This window comes from Lactuca sativa, chromosome 7 (genome assembly GCF_002870075.4).
Source record: "Lactuca sativa cultivar Salinas chromosome 7, Lsat_Salinas_v11, whole genome shotgun sequence".
In the NCBI taxonomy this organism is placed as follows: domain Eukaryota; kingdom Viridiplantae; phylum Streptophyta; class Magnoliopsida; order Asterales; family Asteraceae; genus Lactuca; species Lactuca sativa.
Window position 1 is genome coordinate 47,123,738 of NC_056629.2, and position 21,833 is coordinate 47,145,570.

A 21,833-nucleotide genomic window follows, 5' to 3' on the forward strand; every position below is an offset into this window, starting at 1 on the left:
TTAATTTGTGAATTATTAGAGATTGATCAGACATATGCGAGACTACAATTCAATTCCTAATCCGTTTGCGCCAGTTTATGTTTGGTGGGAAACACATTATTGACTGAATTTCAATCTAGATTAGTCTAGCGCCAATTTTGACTGTGCACGGAAAGTTATATATCATTGAATTTCATGGACTTGTGCCAGTTTTGATTGTGTAATGTACTTATTAGGGAATGAATTTAAGTCATTGATACAGTTGCACCAATTTTTCCTTTGGATGAGAAAATTTTTAAAGACTAGATTTCACTCTCTAATAGACATTTACTATTTGACATTTAAATGAACACTTATAACTGACTGGATTTTATTATCTAAGACTGGTTATTTAGTCATAAATATCATATATCCAATATTGATGAACCAGTCACAAATACTAATTGGAAGGAAACTTATTATTGACTAAAGTTTAGTCTCGGATAGACAAACCACTTTTGACTTTGGAAGGAAAGTCATTAAGGACTAAGTTTTACTCTTTGAGACATGTTATTTACTTATATATACTATATTTAAGAGACTTATTAGAAATTGATTTTCTGTCCCTATAGACTTGTGTTGATCTTTTATTTTGTAGTGAATCTCTTGGGGCATAAATTTTAGTATTTGATAGGATTGTAGAAAATTTTCCATTGGAAGAAAATATTAAAGACTAAATTTTAGTCTTTTATATACATGTGTTACTTTAGAAACTGTGTGCTAGGAATGTAAAGCGATCTTGTATTCTTCACTGCCCACGGGGAACCGACTGAACGAATCAAGGATTCTCGGTCTTAGTGGGTAATGATTCGGGGATGGGGATTAGATTTACTACTCAAAGGAGGGATGTGTATGATACTATTCGTTTTGGTGAATAATTTTCGAGTATGTACCTACACAAAATGGCGCTGATGGTGAATAGTTTGGAATTATTTTCCTGATTCATTTGTGTATAATCTTTATTGTTTACTAGGTGTGAGACCCACATATTACATGGGTTAATTAAAAAAGTTAAATATAAAAGTCTAAAAATTTAAGAACTTTGAATTTATAAAAAAATAAGAAAAATAATGAATTATTAAAATTGATTTTTTTTATCTTTTAAATTTAAATAAATGAACAAAATAAACTAATGATCTTTAATTTGGAAATTTTGAAATAAGAAGGTAACTCCATTAATGAACTTGATATTCATTTATTACTATATTTATTGTAATTATTACATTAAAGTGTTATGTGAAATTTATTAAAATAAAAAATTCATAAAATGACATGTGGAAAATAAATGAATTCAAAATAACCACAAAATGACATTTGACAAATTGAATGAACGTGTGACATGTGGCAAAAAAAACCTTCGTTTATTAGAGTAGATTTGTATCAAATACATTGTATGTGTAACTTTTGGTATGAGTTAACTATTATGACTGATTTTTTTTTTAATTTATTAGTTTGGCTTCTAAAAATTACTTAACTAACAATTACAAATAAAAAATTAATCTCATAATACTTGTAGTATTGCACACTATCCGACACAATTAGTGTTACTTTCATTTGCAAATGACCTCTGATGCATTTGAAAATGACCAAATGTTATCTAATTACATTCAAGCCAAAAATCAGAGATATAATACAACACCCACATTTTTATGTAACATCCTAAAAATCATAAAAATTTAAAATTTTCAAAAAGAGAAATTACCAATAGCTGTTTAAAAAACCATTGTTTCAAAAGTAAAATCATATATGAGTGTCCCAAAAGTCAATATGATGAAAATAGGAAGATGTGCACGATCATGTCTTCGCTTTCCCATGATCCTCAAAAGTACCTAAAACAATAAACTAAAACTGTAAGACAAAGCTTAGTGGATTCCCCCAAAGTAGCATCACACAACATAACAATCAAATCATGAAAATGCAAGCCTTCAGCCTGAGTAGACCGCCTAGTAGGGCCTACAGCCTATCTTGACCGCCCCGGGTATCTTGGCCTACGACACAAAGCGCGACCGCCTCAACCCAACCACAACATGTTGACATATGTAACAGACAACATAAACACAGAACCAACAAATACAAATAACCATACATATCTACTAATCATTCATAAACTAGCATAACACTATCCTATAACCAGGAGACATATCTAGTGGGCTGGCATTGGTGCCTTTGATCCACGAGTACAGTGAGGAAAACTCACCTCTTAGACCAAACAAAAGTTGAATAAATCTCTGCTCCAAATACCGGCTCTACCCATCACTTATTATTCAAATCATTGTCCAACTTAAAATTAATATCAAATTACCCAAAATACTCTTTGGTCAAACACAACAAACTAGTCGAGGACGTTGGGCGTAATCAGATGTACGCAGGGTGTACTTCGCTAGACCGAGAAGTCGGGACATAGACCGCATACGCGTAGCGTACCATTTGGTATGCACAATGTGTGCACCTTGTCAACTATCCTTCTCAATAAGAGCTTAATACATTAAGTCCTAACATCTAAAACAAGATCTAAGGCCAAAATAACATTATAAGTCATAAAATTTTCAACTTTATGACTTTGCATGGCTAGAAGTGCTTAATGCCAACAAATAACCCTGACTTCTTAATCCATTAGGACATCCTAGCACATGCATAGGGGGAGAACTAAGAGCCAAGATCACATTTTTATGCTTTTAGACATCTCAAAATGTTTGAAAGGACAGCTTAAATGGGCTAGAGCATGCGTTACTCATAAAAGGTCAAGACTTGGGACCAAAATGCTTAATGAACCAAGACTAACAAAATATAAGGAAATGCAAGCCAAGATAAAAAAAAATGTATACCTCCAAATGAAGCTAAAAGATGATGTTATTCTGAATCAAAGAGCCCCCTCCTCCAAGGTGATCTTCTCTTCTTCCTTTCTCCCTCAAGACTACCAAAATAAACACACAAAGCTCAAAAAGTCTCTAGATGGATTAGGGTTTGCTTTGGGAGGCAAAAATGGGTTGAAGTCTAATGAGGGAATGAGCCTTGGGGAGATAATGATGTATATAAAGGGTCTAAACCCTAGAAATTAGGGTTTGTGGATCAGACACGTATGCACTGTGTATACTTCGTATACCCAACGTACGTGAGCTCGGTCCAAAATTACAAAAATGTCACTATGGCAATTTTGCAACATTTCACAAACACAAGGGCTAAAATGCAATTAATCTGCATACTTAGGGTTAAAATTGGAAATACCTCATCATTGAAATGTTATAATTCACCCCCACCTGAACTAGACTCCGTCCTCGAAGTCCGTTGCTATGAACAACTCCAAAAAATGCTCTCGCATCTCAGACTCAGGTTCCTATGTCTATTCGGAACCCTTCCGATGCTACCCCTAAACTTTGACTAAAGACACCATCTTGTTGTGCAAGGTCTTCATCTTCCATTCCAAGATTGCGACTGCTCTCTCTACATAATTTAGGCGATCATAAAACTGAATATCTCCTAAGGGAACAACTGCTGAATCATCAACCACACACTTACGAAGCTGCGAAACATAGGAGGTGTTGTGGATCTGGCTAAGCTCCCGAGGGAAATCCAATCTATTAGCTACCTTGGCAACCCTGGCTATCACTCGAAATGGCCCAATATATCAGAGCCCCGACTTGCCCTATTCCTGAAGTGTAGTACACCCTTCCAAGATGATACCTTTAGTAAGACCATGTCCCGACCTGCAACTGCAACTCGGATCGACGCTTGTCGGCATAACTCTTCTGCCAACTTTGAGCTGTCTGAAGTCTCTGTTTAATTTGTTGGATTAGCTCTGTCATCTGAAGGACTACCTCAGTACTTCCCCATGATACTATGAGTAACCTCTCCCTAACACACTGGGTGCGACACCTCCTCTTATAGAGGAGCTCGAAAGGCGGCGCACCAATACTAGAGTAGTAGTTGTTGTTGTAGAAAAACTTAGCTAAGGGAAGGTAGGAGTCCCAACTCCCATCAAAATCTATGACACAAGCTCTCAACATGTCTTCAAGTGTCTAAATGGTCTACTCAATCTGACCGTCCGTCTGTGGATGGTAAGCACTGATGAGATGTAACCTCGTACTCAATTCCTCGTTGAACTTTTGCCAGAAATGAGATGTGAACCTAAAATCTCGATCAGATACAATGGAGACTGGAATACGATGCCGAGAAATGATCTCGCGCATATACAAATCAACCAATGTCTCGGTCGATGAGCTCTCGCGGATAAATAAGGAATGGACAATCTTGGTCTAACGATCCATTATCAACCAAATCGCATCATGCCCCTTAGCCATATGAGATAACTTGGTGATGAAATCCATAGTAATATGTTCCCATTTCCACATGGGAACCTCTAGTGGCTACAACTTGCCATGCGATCTCTGGTGTTTGTCTTAACCATCCAACAGGTCAAGCACCTCTCAACATACCATGCTATATCCCTTTTCATGCACAACCACCAGTATCTAAGCCTCAAATCCCGGTACATCTTGGTGTCCCTCCTCAATTACAGTCTGTCTAATCTCACCAAAATCTGGAACCCAAACCCGTCCATACCGGTCAATAATCCGCGACTGTCGGTAGCAAACCTATGAATCTCAACCCTGAGCCTCTCCTTCTTCCAATTTTGCTTCTTGACTCCCTCAGCATGAGACTCCCTAATCAAATCCAACAATGGTGAATCAATCACAATCCTCATACATAGGCCTCCGATCATAGAACTAGCTGTCTTGCGGCTCAAAGCATCAGCCACCACATTGGCTTTCCCGGGATGATACATAATCTCAAAGTCATAATCCTTGAATACGTCAAGCCACATATGCTTTCTTAAGTTCAGATTTGGCTGATCAATGAGATATATCAAACTCTTGTAATCCGTGTAGATAGTACATCGAACCCCGTACAAGTAATGCCGCCAAATCGTAAGAGCAAACACCACTGCCCCCAACTCCAAATCATGATTCGGATAACGGACCTCGTGCAGCTTCAACTATCAAGAAGAATAAGAAATAACTCTCACACGCTGAATAAGCACTACGCCTAAACCCGTGATGGATGCATCAAAAAATACTACAAAATCTTCAACACCCTCGGGGAGGGTCAACACTAGGTCCTCAGACAATTTCTGTCTTAGAGCCTCGAATGCCACCTACTGCTTAGGACCCCAATGGAAATCCACGCCCTTCCTTATCAGACAAGTGAGGGTTATCGAAATCTTAGAGAAGTGCTAAACAAATCTCTGATAATACCTTGCTAAACCCAAGAAACTCTCGATCTCTGTGGGATACTTTAGAACCTCCCACTGCATCACGACTTCAATGTTGTACGGATCGACCAACATCCCGTTTTAGTTAACAAGGTGTCCTAAGAACTAGAACTCTCGTAACCAAAACTCACACTTCGAGAACTTGGCATACAACCATTCTCGCCTCAAAACTCCCAGAAGTTCTCAAATGTGCTCCACATGCTGCTCCCTGGTCTTGGAATGCACGAAGATATCATTGATGAAAACAATAACTGGTCGATCGAGCATTGGCCTGCATACCCGATTCATCAAATGCATAAATGCCACAGGCGCATTGGTGATCCCAAATGGCATCACCACGAACTCGTAATGACCATATCGACTCTGAAATGCGGTCTTCTCCATATCCTCCTCTCTAACTCTCATTTGATGATACTCTGACCTCAAATCGAACTTAGAGAACCAAGATGCACCCTGAAACTGGTCGAAGAGGTCATCAATCTGCGAAAGGGGATAACGGTTCTTCACCATCAACTTGTTCAACTCCCAGTAATCAATGCACATCCGGTGTGAACCATCCTTCTTCATGAAGAACAAAACCAGTTCTCACCACAACAAACTGCTTGGTCTAATAAACTTCTTACCCAATAGTTCCTGAAGCTGGGAAGACAACTCCTGCATATCTGGTAGTGCCAATCGGTACGAAGCCTTAGCAATTAGGGTCATACCTGGAACCAAATCAATCTGAACTCAACCTGCCTCTACGGAGGCACACCAAGCAACTCCTCCAGGAACACATCTGCAAATTTTCTAACAACTAGCACATCTGAAAACGAAACCTACTTCCTAACTCAGGCATCAAGCACATAAGCAATATAACCAATATGCGCATGCTAAATATACTATCGAGCTCTGGCAGTAGAATAGAAGGTTGATCCCAATCTGGTACCCTCTCCATAAATAACCAAATCTCCCCCACTTTAGGTTCTAATTACTACCCACTAAGCCTCACAATCGATCATAGCCCCAAATATACTAAGCCAATCCATACCTACAATCACACACACATATCCCATGGGAATAGGGATCAGATTAATTGAGTAAGGCACCCCAAAAATCTCCAAAACACAATCCCAAAAAACAATCAATGCAGAAATCTCGTGTTTATTAGAGATAGAAACCCACAACGGACACTCCAGCTGTCCAAGGGTCATATCGAAATCCCTGCTAAAAGACAAAGATATAAAGGACCGACTTGCACCCAAGTCGAATAACACAAGAGCAGGAAAACAAGTCACTAAGAAGGTACCTAGCAGAAGCATAACATAATCATACTATAAAATAATTGACAAAATAATAAATGGAAACATACCGGTAAGGACGTCCGGTGCCGCCCTGGGCTCCTCAGTTGTGATCTGAAAAGCACGACCTTGAGCCTCGGGGGCTCCACCCTACCCTGGCACCCATCTGTGATCCTCAATATAGCCGGTGTTGGAGCCTGAACCGGCCCCGTAGTGAGCAAGGGACAACTGGCCTTAATATGGCCAACCTGCTGATACTGATAAGAAATCATGGTGCTCGGTACTAGGACCTATTGGCGGAAATCCTTGGCATAATTCCCCTCCTTGCCACATTTGTGGCATCCGAAAGAAGATCAGCAACCACCATCATGAACCTTACTGCACTTGCCATAAGTGCGCCCCTCTGTCCCCCAGATCTCAAACTAGCAACCTTGAACTACTTCACTGCAGGCTGCTTCTGCACCGGAGCCTGCCTCGCTCCCTCACCCGGAGCTCCATCTCAATCTCCCGCGTCCTCACGGCCTCCTAAAGCTCCAAAAATATACCATAATGTTGAGTGTAGATGAACTAGCAGATATCCTTATTGAGAATGCTCAAGTACCAGGTCATCTGAGCTTGTTCAGAAGCAACAAACTCACAATAGAAAAGAACCCTCTCAGTAAACATCTTGGTGATCTCAATCACCGACTAAGTCTCCTGCCTCAAATCTAGATACTCCTGAGCTAGCCTCTCCCTTTCCACCAATAGAATATGATGGGTTTTAGTCAAAAGAACATCCTATGTGCTCATACAAACCCTAATGCTTGGATCTAGGTTTCTCTATTGTACATGCAAGTTATCCAAGACTATAAACCCTAGATCTAGCATATGATAATCAATATAACATATAATAAGGGTTTAGATCATACCTTGATTGTTATGTAGCAATAACAATCTCCAATCCTCCTTGTAATGACTTTAGAAAGCTTAGAATCACAAATGTCACTCCTCTAATGGTTCACAAACACCAAAAGCAAGAGGATGAAGAGGAGAGAGGATGGAGGCTGCCCTAAAACGTGTGAAACCCTAGAAGAAGTCTTAGCCACGTTTTTGGGTCATAAGGGATGTATATATAGTTAGGCTATTAGGGTTATCTAACAAGGAAACCCTAAATTGGATGCTTAAGCCCTAAGCAACCCATGGATTCCTTTCCTTAAGGGCTTGGACGATTTCCTCATGGGTTTCCCCATAGAATTCGTCCACTCCTTAATACAAGGCAATCCATGGCCCAAATTGAAATTATCTTATAATTACAATTCTAGTCCCTTAAGTTTAATTAATCTCTTTTACTCATAAAACTAATTACCAATTAATTATTGACTAATATTAATTAAACAATATGATTTCTCCTTTAATATATTATTCTCATAATATATTAATAAATCATATTTAATCCTTTCTCTCCATAATTCATCCTATCAAGTTGCTTTGGTGAAGGCAACCCAAAAGGACCATGCACCATCGGGTCAAGTACATACCAAAATAGTTATGGACATACACACTAATCCAACAGAATATACCTCATGCGAAACATCCCATAGAAATGCTCCCATGTCATAGCAACCCTCTGCTCAGGAGTGTACGAGCTAGTCACCAATCTCCACCAGTCCTTTGCCCCTGACCGGAGAAGGTTTAGGGCGCACTTGACCTTCTGGTCAGCAGGGCAGGAGCATGTAAAGAAGCACCCCTCAACATCAGACAACCACCTCATTGCAATGATCGGGTCCTGAACTCCATTTAACATCGGGGCTTCGTATTATCGAAGTTCGGGTACTAGAAAGCTCTCTCCGCAAGAGTCAATGTAGCCTCAACAATTGTGGTAGCTGCAGCAAGAATAGCCTCATAAACTACAACATAAAGATCGTCTAAAATTTCAATCATGGCAGACTTGATAGACCCAAACAACTCTGGGATTGATCCCCGGACAACATTAACCACATCAGCAAAAATCATCTCCCGAATCTGATCCCCGATCAACCTTAGCCTATCCTGGCTGCCCGCTCCGGCCCCTGAACCTGATCCCCTCGTGGGCACAATACTGAAAATAAACCATAATATATTAGACAAGAAACATTTCATACCATACAATCTATTCTAAATTGATGAAACCCTAGGTGTTGTGACTTCCTTGCTATGCGTACGGGTCTTGTGTTTCCGCTAGTACGAGTCCATACTACCCTCCACACCTACCTGTATTTGTCTCATAGGATCGTCACAATTTCCCTAATAGTACAACACCTAGGATACACATACATCCTATCCTCACTTTCTCGAGAATAGCTAAACATTCCTCAACTAGCCGACTGCTTACACATAAACTTATCCATGAAACTTTCACCAACCCTGCAACACTCGTGTATGCTAATCATATAAAACATTAGATCCTATAGATATTCGAATACTTGATTATACCCTAAGACCACAACCAGACAAGAAATAGGAAATAAGGCTAAACCTAAGATTCTCATGCTATAAAATCTTAGTAATGTACAACTATGATGCAGGCTGGTCCTGAGGAATCAAATATCATCAAAGGCCTAGGACGAGCGAGAAAAAATGGACCCTTATCGCAATTATAAGTTTTTATTTTTATATAAAAATGTATAATAAGAAAATTGGGCCTTGTATGGCTGCCTATTCCCCCCCCCCCCCCCTCAACGTCCCCTATGGATGCATACACTAAGCAACTACAGTAATGATGTCAATTCCATATAAGAAGTAACCCTAGGCCATTAGGTATCATATATCAGGCAATTCTATCATGTTGTTCTAGAAGATCCCTAGCCTATCACTAGCATGTTGTTCCACCATAAACATAATATCAAATACAATATGGGTAATTTGGGGTATACTTTCTTGCTCCAACTGATCGTACACATCACATCTTTCCTTGGTTACTTTTGAAAACACTTTGAAAACCATTTTAAAACTTTTGCAGTTCCTTAGTTTGAGTCTGGATTCCCACAAATGTTTATCCAATTCTCTCCAACCAAGGCTCTGTTACCAACTTGTAACATCCCAAAAATCATAAAAATTTAAAATTTTCAAAAGAAACAATTATCTATAATTTTTTTACAAAAAAAAACCATTTTTTTCAAAAGTAAAATCATATTAGAGTGTCCTAAAAGTCAATATCATGAAAGTAGGAAGATATGCACGATCAGGCCTTCGCTTTCCCACGATCCTTCGAAGTACATGAAACAATAAACTAAAAATATAAGCCAAATCTTAGTGAGTTCCCCCAAAGTTATCACAAAACATAACAATCAAAGCATGCAAATGCGAGAGCCTGACTAGACCGCCTCGTAAGGCCTACAACCTATCTGGACTACTCTACAGTCCTTCGGCCTGATTACATTGCCTTGCAGGGCCTACAATCTATTTGGACCGCCTTATGTATCTTGGCCTACATCACAAAGCAGGATCGCCTCAACCCCACCACAACATGTCAACATATGTAACAAACAACATAAACACAGAACCAACAAATATAGATAACCATACAAATCTACTAATCAATCATATACTAGCATAACACTATCCTATAACTAGGATACATAATCTAGTAGGCCAGCATTGGTGCCTTTGACCCACGAGTACAGTGAGGAAAACTCACCTCTCAGACCGAACAAAAGCTGAATAAATCTCTGATCTGAATACCGGTTCTACCCATCACCTATTATTCAAATCATTTCCAAACTTAAAATTAATATCAAATTACCCAAAATAACCTTTGGTCAAAATTGGTCAAACTTGACAAAACCGATAAGTCAACCCATTCGAGCACGTTGGGCGTACTCAGATGTACGAGGGGTGTACTCTATTTGATCGAGAAGTCGGCACTCAAACTGCGTATGTGCAACGTACCATTTGGTATGCCCAACGTACGCACCTGGTCAGTTTCCCTTCTTAATAAGAGCTTAATGCATTAAGTCCTTACGTCCAAAACTAGATCTGAGCCCAAAATAATATTATAATTCATAAAGTTTCCAACTTTATGACTTTTCATGGCTAGAATTTCTTAATACCAAGAAACCCTAACTTCTTAATCTGTTAGGACATCATAGCACATGCATTGGGAAGAACTAAGAGCCAAGATCACATTTTTATGCTTCTAGACATCTCAAAACATTTGTAAGGACAACTTAAATGGGATTAAGCATGCCATACTCATAAAGGTCATGCCTCTCCTAAGCCTACAAAACTGGGTTGTACCACTCTCCTTAGTCCTACAATATCGATGGACCGCCCAGGTATCTTGGCCTATAACATAGAGGATAACCGCCTCAGCCCAACCACAATATGTCTACATATGCAAACAACCAATAATAAGCAAACACATATAATCATAACAGATCTACCAGACTAACAGTTCACTACAACATATCAACATCCTACACACAAGGATACATACTGCAATACAGAGTATAGTGAGAAAATCACCCCGCAGGCTAGCAGGATTTCAACATGGCTTACATCAAAACAAAGACTGATGATACATTCCACCTATATAACAATTAGAGGTACATCCTCAATCTATAACCTAACAAATCTTAAGTTGAGAAAAATTAAATCCTGGTCAAAAGTCAATGATTAAGGTCAACAACCAAAATTCAACTTTGGTGGCCAACATGTTGTGACCAACTATCTGCCATGATGTGGAAGCCTCAGGACAAATCAGACATGAGAACCCCAATCACCACAACATAGTGAGCATATCATTATGCCATGGGAACTATTCTTGGACATCTTAATGGATTAAGACCTTAATCCATTAAGCCATACGCTTATCTCTTCCAGAAGGCTTTATTATACCCATAAACCTCATAAAAATCCTTACTTTATAGACATGTTTGTCCAATGCATATATTGGACTCTAGCTAGGTCAAAATGGAAAAAATGAGGTCGAAACTTCATGCATGGAATCAAAAGTCAATAATTCTCCAGATCTGGTACAAGAAACTACAAAGGGTCCTCAAGGATCCATAAAATTGCCAACTTTATGAAATCCATCCACTCAAACTATCCCAACCATGGAGAAAAGTACATGAAAACCTATATCTAGAAGAATAGCACATAATGATTTAAACTTGTTGACTTACAAAGGTCCAAAATATGTGTAATAAGGTCACGATGAAACTCGCTTATTGGATCTATGATCAAAGGACACATTCTTTTCCTTCAATATCACCAAAATCACCAAGAAACTTCAAGAACTCAAAAAAGTGGAGGCTAGGGATTGTTTATGTCGAAAGGGAGGTGATGGAGGTTGAGTGTGAGCAAACCCTAGCCATCACATCCTTTAAATAGGGCTTAAGGCCTAAAAAATTTGGGTTTTGTATGTTGGCCGCCTCCACATCATGGTCAACACCATGCCATGTCGTGGTGCATAAATGAAAGGCACGATTCCATTGGGTGATGCCATGTCATGGCGACTACAACGCCACATCGTGACCACAAAAAACCTTATGCTTTTAAGTCTTAAATTCTACAATCACAAAAGCAATTATACTTTAAACTTGATGTTACAAATATGATGTACTAAAACTGATAAAAGAAATCTAGTCATATAAAAAATACACACCCTAATTAAATGTGATCTCTTTCCCATGTAAATTATAGCACTCTTAATTGAACACAAAGTAAGACTTATGCAAATAAAATCACCCCTATCCTCACCATTTGTAAAAGAGACACGACACTAAAATACCAAAATACACCACGAAAAACACCATAATATGATAATGATACAACAGATTTTATCAATCAATAGTTTTTATGTACCAAAGGGCTTCTAGCCCAATGGTACTAATTGTTTTCCTCCCTCCTTGAGGTTGAGGGTTCGAGTCTTGTTGGAGACATGTAGATTTAGGAGTAATATATGAGTAGGTTACGTTTGTCATTAAAAAAATTAATTTTTATGTGCAATTAAATTAGAATTTAATCATCGATGCTAGGTGAAAACGCCAAGAATCCGATTTAAGGAGTATTTCTTAGACCTATGTGTGACCTAAAGAAATGTTGAGGATTTGATCTCATCAACCAATAAGTGTAATCACTTTATTTTTAGTTTGAGATTTTGATTGGAAATACTAAAGTAAAACAACATACAATGACTAAATAACAAATTTATTAGACAAGTTTAACTTTTTAATGCTCAAAATATAACTTACATAAACAAATTTAAATGGTAGAACTAGTTATTAGTGTAGATTTTAGCCGGTCATAAAGATATAATGTGAACAACCCAAAAAACTTCAATGGTAATATATGGATAAAAAAACAAAAAAGACCAAATGTGAACAAAACATAAACTATGTTACCCTTAGAAGTCATTAACTAAGTCTACAATAGTTTATTCATATCACTAGAGAAACGATTTGGTCTTTTTGGAACCAATATCACTGTTTGATGAGCAACCAGTCCCAATCGGATTGAACCCGATTTGAAACTGGAACCGGTTTAGACCAATAGAAAGAACCGATAACCAAACAGGTTAGACCACACTTGTAATACCCGACTTGTTGGGTAAATCTCTTAACAACTATTTTTTTCATTGTTTGGACTTTTGGGCTCGAGTATGTTGGGCGTACACATGGGACACTAGGTGTACTCCAATGGTTGCTTGAGGCGGGTTGTCCCATACATACATTGGGTATACCCATGCATAAATAGGGCGTACATAAGTTAGGGGAAAACCCTATTTTTAGGGTTTACATCCTATTTAAGCTCATTATGTCCTTCAAACCCCTCACCTTATTAGCCACCATTTCCTTTTTGAGCTAGCCTCGAAACCCTAGACATCTTGGGAGTGTTCTTGAGCTTATTGAGAGTTTTGGGTGTTCTTTTGTGATCTTGAAGAAGTAGGAACTTGGTGTTGGAGCATTGTTGGAGTTGGAGCTTCAAGATCCTGAGATATCTTCTTCATTGCAAGCTTTTGGAGGTAAAAAGTTCTTACCTTGATGGTTCCTTGCTTAGATCTCTTTTGGTGGGTAGATTTATTAGTTTTGGTCCCATAACTTTGGTCTCATGGAGTATGGACTACTCCTGACCATTTGATTTGTCCTTTTAAGCACTTAGTAGTGCATGGAGTCATAAAAATAAGATCTTGGAGGTTAGAACTCAACCATGCATGAGTTGGTGACCACTTAAGGAAGATTGAAAGGTTAATCCTTGGTTTGAGCCCCCATTAATACATGCAAAAGCATAAAGTTTACAACTTTATGGCTTAATACACTTAAAGGAGCTTAGATCTGAAGTTGGACGTTAGGTATTAACAAATTAAGCCCACAAAAGCAACCCATGGCTAGTTGGGACATACGTAGCTGTACACTATGCGTACGCACCCAAAGTCCCGATTTAGTGGAGCACCCAATTACACCGATTGTACTGATAGTACACTTAGCGTACTCACAAGAGGGATATTTTGGGCTTTTTAGTTCCGACCACCTTTGGCTTATGAATTTGGACCCTTATTGGGCCGCAAGCTTTACTATGATGGGAATTTTGGACTTGGGCCCATTTTGGGCATGGTATATCTTTTGGGCCTTGTTGGGTTAGGCCCAATACGAAAAGGACTAATCAGCCTTTTATCATGGGAATCGGGATTTAGGGTTTGGACTCTCAGTTTGGGTTGTTAACCTAATTTCTAATTAGGGTTTTATTAGTAGTGACTTAGTGAGAGGATTTCGTGAGTCAGCAGCTTGAGGATTATTCGATATCTTCAATCTGAGGTGTGTTTCCTCCACTATACTCATGGTTCGAATGCACCAATGCCGACCCACTAGACTATGTTAGTAGGATGATAGTTGTCTTCATGACGTTTTCATGCTATGTTTGGTTATGCGTGTTGTTTTTGCGACTTTCATTGATATGATTGTATCCTTAGATGTTGGGGTGAAATAGACCCAATACCGGTTGAAAGATACCAAAGTGGGTGAAATAGACCTAGTACCGCTTGAAAGATACCAAAGGGGGTGAAATAGACCCGGTACCGGTTGAAAGATACTGAAGGGGGTGAAATAGAACCAGATATGCTTTGGTTGTTATGTACGTGTGGTATGGGGTATTTGGGGGAGCTCACTACGGTTTATGCTTATAGTCTTCAGATTATGTTTCAGGTAATTCCAGCTCGAAAGGGAATGACCCGACCTGATCGCACTGCACCCGCCCATGTGTTTCCACATCATGTGATTTTGGGATTTTGTAATCTGATACTATTTTACTATGATAGAGTTTCAAAAGTTTTGACATGATTATTGTGTGATTGGAATGAATTAAAAATGAAAATTTTTATCTGGATTTCGGAATGTTACAAGTTGGTATGAGAGCCTTGGTTTGAGGGATTCGATGTTCTTAGTTTAACGTATTCTACGAATTTCATTTATATCGCTAAGGCTAAAACTCGCTCTATCGTAAATTCACTATTTACGCTTCCCGGTGCCGTGCCGGTTCCGTCGCGAAACTTCGACGGGTCATAACTTCTTCGTTATAACTCGGATTTCGGCGTTCTTTATATGTATGGAAACCTCGTGACATATACTACAACTTGGTTCAAACTATTTATTCTAAATAATCTTTTGTCGAAAAGTCGTTTTCGACCCCTATTGCCTCTAAATTGACAAGCCTGGATCTACGGGCGTTATAGGTAAGACGAGGCACTTTGACAGGGATTGTACTGCTACTATTACCACCCATGGATCTGATATGATTTGCTTTCATTGCAATAAGAGGGGACATATGAAGGTCAATTGGCCTATTTTAGCATTAGGAGGACCAGTAGCATCACCTGCTCCAGCGAATCTGAGGATCATTGATGGCCGCTAGGGCAAAGCAGAGGCGCTAGTTGTTCGGAGTAGGACATTTCAGCTGATAAATAAGGAGGCTCGTGTAGCACCCGATGTGGTCACTGAGTCGTTATTTTTAAAAGGTATTCCTGCATTGGTCTTATTCGATTCGGGGGCTACCAAATCTTTTATATCTCTTGCGCTTATCAATAGATTTGTCGATTTTTCTGGAGATTTGGATTACCCACTAGAGGTTGAGATTGCTTATGGCCGTCTAGTGCAAGTGTCAAGGGTTCACCGGGGATGCACTTTGGAGTTATTCGGTGATCAATATCGGATTTATTTTGTTCTGATTCCCCTGTGCAAGAGTAAGGTCATTGTGGGGATGGATTGGTTGAACCCCAATGTGGCAATGATTGATTCCGGACTTCAGTTGTGTAGCACCTGGTTCCTGGTACGTAAAAATTTATCTAAGAATTTGTCATTTTTAGCCTTGGACTCGGCGAGTTGTAGGTCCGACTCGCCGAGTAGGGGCGGGGTCCTGGGGTACGTTTATGTTGGCGACTCGGTGAGTCCATATTCTGGACTCGGCGAGTCACCGCTGTTTGATGAAACCCTAAATTTCAAGGGTTTGCACCCTATTTAAACCCTCATTTCTGCCCCAAGCTCGCCCCCATTCACCCTCAGAGCTCCCAACATCGTTTTACCCTTATTCCTTGTGAGATTGAAGTGTTTTTGTGTGTTCTTGAAGTTTTTGAAAAGTAGATCAAGAAGAGGAGAAGGAGGCCAAGCATCTTTGTGGCGTCTCAACGTTTTCCTTGCGGTATAGCTCGTTTCCCCTCTGTTTTCATGCTTGTAGTCTCTATTAGCTTCATGAAAGTCCTTCTTGAGCCATTCCCCAAGCTTGTTTGTGCATTGTGGGTTGTATTAAGTTGTTAGCCTTTAGATCTAGGAACTATTTAGTCCCTGGAGCTTGGATCTATTGCCTTTACGGAGTCATATTGCACGAAAGTCCTAGATCTACCCCTTTTGGTGCACTTTGAGCCCTAAAACCTTCATTGATGATTATCTACACGTAAAGTTGGAAACTTTACGTGTAAAACAGGCCCTAGGTACCCAGATCTATGAATGGCATGGACTGGATTCAATTAAAATCGCGTGTATAGTCTTTGCATGAGGCAGACTCGGCAAGTCGTTCATCTGACTCGGCGAGTCGGGACGCGAGTCCCCGGGTTTTTCCCCTTTTTGTGTTGCGGGTTGGAGTAGTGAGTCATAGGGTGTGACTCAGTGGGTTGGAAGCCAGACTCACTCATGAAGTCACTCGGCGAGTCAATGCCATGACTTGGCGAGCTCATGGCAATCTTCTTGTCTCAAGAACAATTCGGCGAGTCACAACTTAGAGTGCTCTTCGGATGAAGGCGAACTCGGCGAGTTGTTCATACAACTCGGCGAGTAGGATGAAGGACTATTGGACTTGGGTATAGAGAAAGGGACTCGACGAGTTGGCAAGCCAACTCGGCGACTCTGGTCAACTGGCAGTTGACTGTGACTTGACTCTTGATTTGTAAGGGTAAATGGTCAATTTACCCTGAAATCGGTTAGCATTATTTGACTAAGGGTTTTGTGGGAATTATAGCCGGAAGATCTCCGGAGCGGCAGTAGCAGCAGACAGTCAGTCCCCACACAGATCGACAGTTACCTTACGGTGAGTTTCCTTCCAATAGGAACGGGTCTAAGGCACCAAGGCCGGCCCGTATAGACGAGATGTTAGTATTAGAGTGTGGGCCGAGCCCGTATCTCTTGGTTGAGTTGATTATGATATATGCCAGTATGATAGAGTTGTCTATACTTGTTGTCTGTGTGATACTTGTATATTATGGGTTAGTGGATGAGTGTGGGCAAGGCCCGTATCTCTACGAGAGTGGAGTGTGGGTGAGGCCCATACCTCCCAGATAGTGGAGTGTGGGTGAGGCCCGTATCTCTCGGCTAGCGGAGTGTGGGCAAGGCCTGTATCTTCATGAGTGTGGGCAAGGCCCGTATCTCCTAGCTATATGTTGTATGCTTTCATGGTATGAGGTATTATGGGGGAACTCACCAAGCTTCGTGCTTACAGTTTTCAGTTTGGTTTCAGGTACCTCTTCGTCAAAGGGGAAGGAGCTGGCGCGGTAGCGGTACATCACACGCACACCTTCTTGTATTCCGCATTATGACATCTACCTGGGAGATTGTACTATGACATTTTATGATTATCACAATGTGTTCTGACATGCAACATCTTTTGTGAAATGAAATGGTTGTCGAATGATTTATTTCTAAATGTTTTGCTAAGTACATGTTTTAAAAAAAACGAAAATTTTCGCTTGTATTTTTAGGATGTTACAAGTTGGTACGTGCTCGGACCCCAGGTGGAGGAGACTTAGTGATCCATGGTGAGGGTGCTCAACATGGGCCGACTCTATGTTCAGCAGCCAAATCTAGGCATTATCTTCAGTATGGATGTTTTGGGTTTGTTGCCTATGTGATTGATACCCGGGAGAAGGGTGATGTGACCATTGATGGTGTATTGATTGTTTAGGAATACCCATATATGTTCCCAGTGGATTTTCAGGGAATGCCTTCGGAGAGGCAGGTGGAGTTCTGGATTGACTTGGTCCCATGTGCGACTCCGATAGCCGAAGCACGTAGTAAATACTTCATATCTATGTGTAAGTTGAAGGGGACCAGGCACTCACCTAAAAGGTGGTGTCTCAGTACTCGGACAACGCTTCGATACTCTCAAAACAATTTCCTTAGATAAAACCTAGTATCAACACCACTAGGGTTTAGTCTAACGATAACCGCGACAAATTAATAGTCTGACTATTATTATTATTATATAAGCGTTAAATAACACTCAATATAACTCATAATAATAACCCAAATAATTATTTTAAGGACCTAATAACACTACTATAATTATTTGGAAGCCATATTAAAAATTGTGTAAGCATAGCACACTTACAACGAATTTTATCGAAAATCGGAATTTCATTGGAGCAGCGTTTCGAAACCGAAAGGCTCTTTTTCTCGGGACTTCGGGAGCCTCGGGGCTTCCCTCGGGAGCTAGGGATTTTATCTAGGGCTTAGGAGTGGTTGGGGAGCTAGAGAGAGAAAGTATTTTAGAGAGAGAAGAAGAATTGGTGTGAAAAACTCGGAAATCTTCGCAGCCTTTTATAGGCGCTCAGCAGCTCGGACTACGTTGCGCGTTCACCAGCTACGCTGGGCGTAGTTCGGATAGGGTTGCCAGCTCGCACCAGCTGGCTCGCACTTCGGAAGAGGATAGGGACCGAGGGTACGCTGGGCATACCGAACTCCGATGCGGGGCGTAAGGCGAAGCGAGGCGACGTGGCATGATCCGAAGGGCGCTCTGTGATCGGTGATGGACGGCTGCGATGAGGCCATGTCATCTATCTCGCATCAGATTTCGCAATTTGCATACTCAACTTTAAAAATTCGTAACTTTCGCATACGAGCTCCGTTTTCGAAGTTATTTATATCCACGCGAAGGTGGGGACGTACTCTACAACTTTCGTTTAGACTCCGTCAGCTAATTTTGAATCGATTTTAAATTTTATATTATTAACAGGCCGGGACAGGATTGGTCTGTTAAATCCTCATAACTTCTTCATCCGACGTCCGTTTTCGCCCATCTTTTTCTCGTTACGCTACTCTTAATGACATTTTAGATTCTCGTTTAGGTCGTGTCGGCTAAAAATCACCCGATCTAACATTCGAATTTCAGGTTGTACACTGCTAGTCCGAAACTTCGAAAAATCATAACTTCTTCATACGAAGTCAGATTTGGGCGTTCTTTTTATCGATGTTCTTAGTTTAACGTATTCTATGACTTTCGTTTATATCGCTAAGGCTAAAACTCGATCTATTGTAAATTCACTATTTACGCTTCCCGGTGCCGTGCCGGTTTCGTCGCGAAACTTCGACGGGTCATAACTTCTTCGTTATAACTCGGATTTCGGCGTTCTTTATATGTATGGAAACCTCGTGACATATACTACAACTTGGTTCAAATTATTTATTCTAAATAATATTTTGTCGAAAAGTCGTTTTCGACCCCTATTGCCTCTAAATTGACAAGCCCGGATCTACGGGCGTTACAATTTCTCCCCCTTAGGATGATTACGTCCCGAAATCATCAACGAAATAGGGCCCACATGATGACTCCATACGTTATCTCTTCATCCTATTTCATAACTTCGATGTTTCTTCGAATGAGTATCTAACTCTTGGGCTCCTTGACTGTAGGCGGTGCTCAATCTTGCACTTGCTCCATATCCCCCGTTAGACTCCAGATTATGATCGTCAAGTCACAATCTCGATCCTCACTGGATACGAACTTAAGATAAGTTCTCTTTATTACTACAATGGAACGATGTGTCATATTCTAATGACCTATCATCGTATGTTGCACCGCTTAGACTTAGGTGTCTTAGAGTCAAATTTCGGAAAGGAAATATGCCTTCCTTCATGTTCTAATCACATCTAAAAAGGTAGCACGTCGCGATACTTCTTCTGATCGCTTTGATTAATTCTTCTGGCTTAAGTTGGTGCTACATCGAACTTTGTTCTTTGAACTACATAACATACTTATCGTAGTCAGACTCAATTCGATATGACCACTTGGGTCGGAATACAAACAATCTTTTTATTCATTACCGAAACGATGGTAACGACATACTTGAATAAAACGATATCAGTTACTAGCTTCTTGGTAACCTTGTGACTTTCCCTGATCCAAGCGTGAGTCCTATGCTTCCGGTAGTATATGCATCTACGACCTTTCACACCTACTCATACTCGTCCCAAGTATTGTCTCGCAGTTTTCCAAGTCACCATTCAAGAAAATCACATAACAGTTTAACACACCAGATAACAAAACGAAGACTTTATTATTTCTTGAAACTATTACATAGGTGTTCAATTTCACCCTGGACTATGCCTCTAATAGGCTACATCATACGATACTATGGCTACTGCATAACTCGATCTTCGGATATGAAGTCCTCATCCTTGATTCCTCGCACGGTTTTCTGTTTCGTCGAGGATCATGTGGAATGCCCTTGGCCTCGGTGGCGTTTCTAGTCTTGCCGCTTTATTTTTCCCCGGACACTCCCTAGAAATATGCCCTTCTTTGTTACATCCATAACACACCTTCTTGTTGGATGCACACTTGCTGGCGTAATGCCCTGTCTTTCCACATTTGTAGCAAGTCACGTCCTCGCTATATTTCCCGAAGTGCTTCTTTTTACAGTTCTCGCACCACTTGGATTCACCTCCTCCTCCTTCTTCCATTTTTGAGAATTTCTTTTCCTTGTTGGATTTTGAAGATCCTTCATGCTTCCTTTTCTCACCAACTTCAGCTCTCTCCAGACCTTTTTCCCTAATCTGGGTCTCAACATTCCTGGCTGCCCAGATGGCTCCTTTCAAAGTGGTTGCTTGCTTGACCATTGGTCCAAAGTCTGCTGGTAATCCATGGGCAAACTTATTAACCTTGGAGAGCTCAGTTGGAACTAGATAAGGAACAAGCTTCATTTTCTCCGTAAAACTTGCAGCATACTCGATGACACTCATCTTTCCCTTCTTTAGATCCTAAAACTCGTTGTTGATCTCTAGAAGATCCTGTTCAGAGCAGTACTGCATTTTTAGTTGCACCAGAAAATCCTCCCATCTCATCTTGCTCGCTTCTCCTTTGAGCATCGAATCAGCTAGAAGCTTCCACCAGCTTAGTACTCCAGATTTCAACAAAGGAACCGCGAGACCGGTCTTCTGCCTATTGCTACACTCGCAACTCTCAAATATCATCTCCATCTCATAGATCCAGTTCATGACTTCCACCGGCGTCGGGCTTCCAGATAGACTCGGTGGTTTGGACGCCATGAAATCCTTGTATTTGCATCCACGTCCATCATTTCCTCCATCCTGGTGGTTTTGCCTAACTATTGGTGGGTTGGCTTAACCAACAGTCCCATTGTAGTTTCCCTCCTCAGTCTTCCCTTCGTTCAACTCGGGCTGTTCAATCTGTATGGTCGCTTCCTCTAGATTTTGCTAGAGCAAACGTCTGGTTTCCTCTATTTGACTATCCAACATCGCCTGGATCATCGCTTGCACTCCAGCCATCGTTATTGGCTCAGCAGCGGCCACCACAACCGGTATCTGCTCAATCACTGGGGGCTGGTTTCGGTTCCCATTTGCATTCACGTTTCCGCTACGGGTTCTTGCCATCTTGATCTATACACCGAATAAGGTGAATCTAGACCTTTACTTAGTATTAACGTTTAAATCATCCTTATCCCTCCGAGACGTTTATATGCTAGTTCTAATATCGTATTCGTATGTTTAGAATCCTAAACACATAAGGTTTCCAGATCCGGTCGGCAACAGACC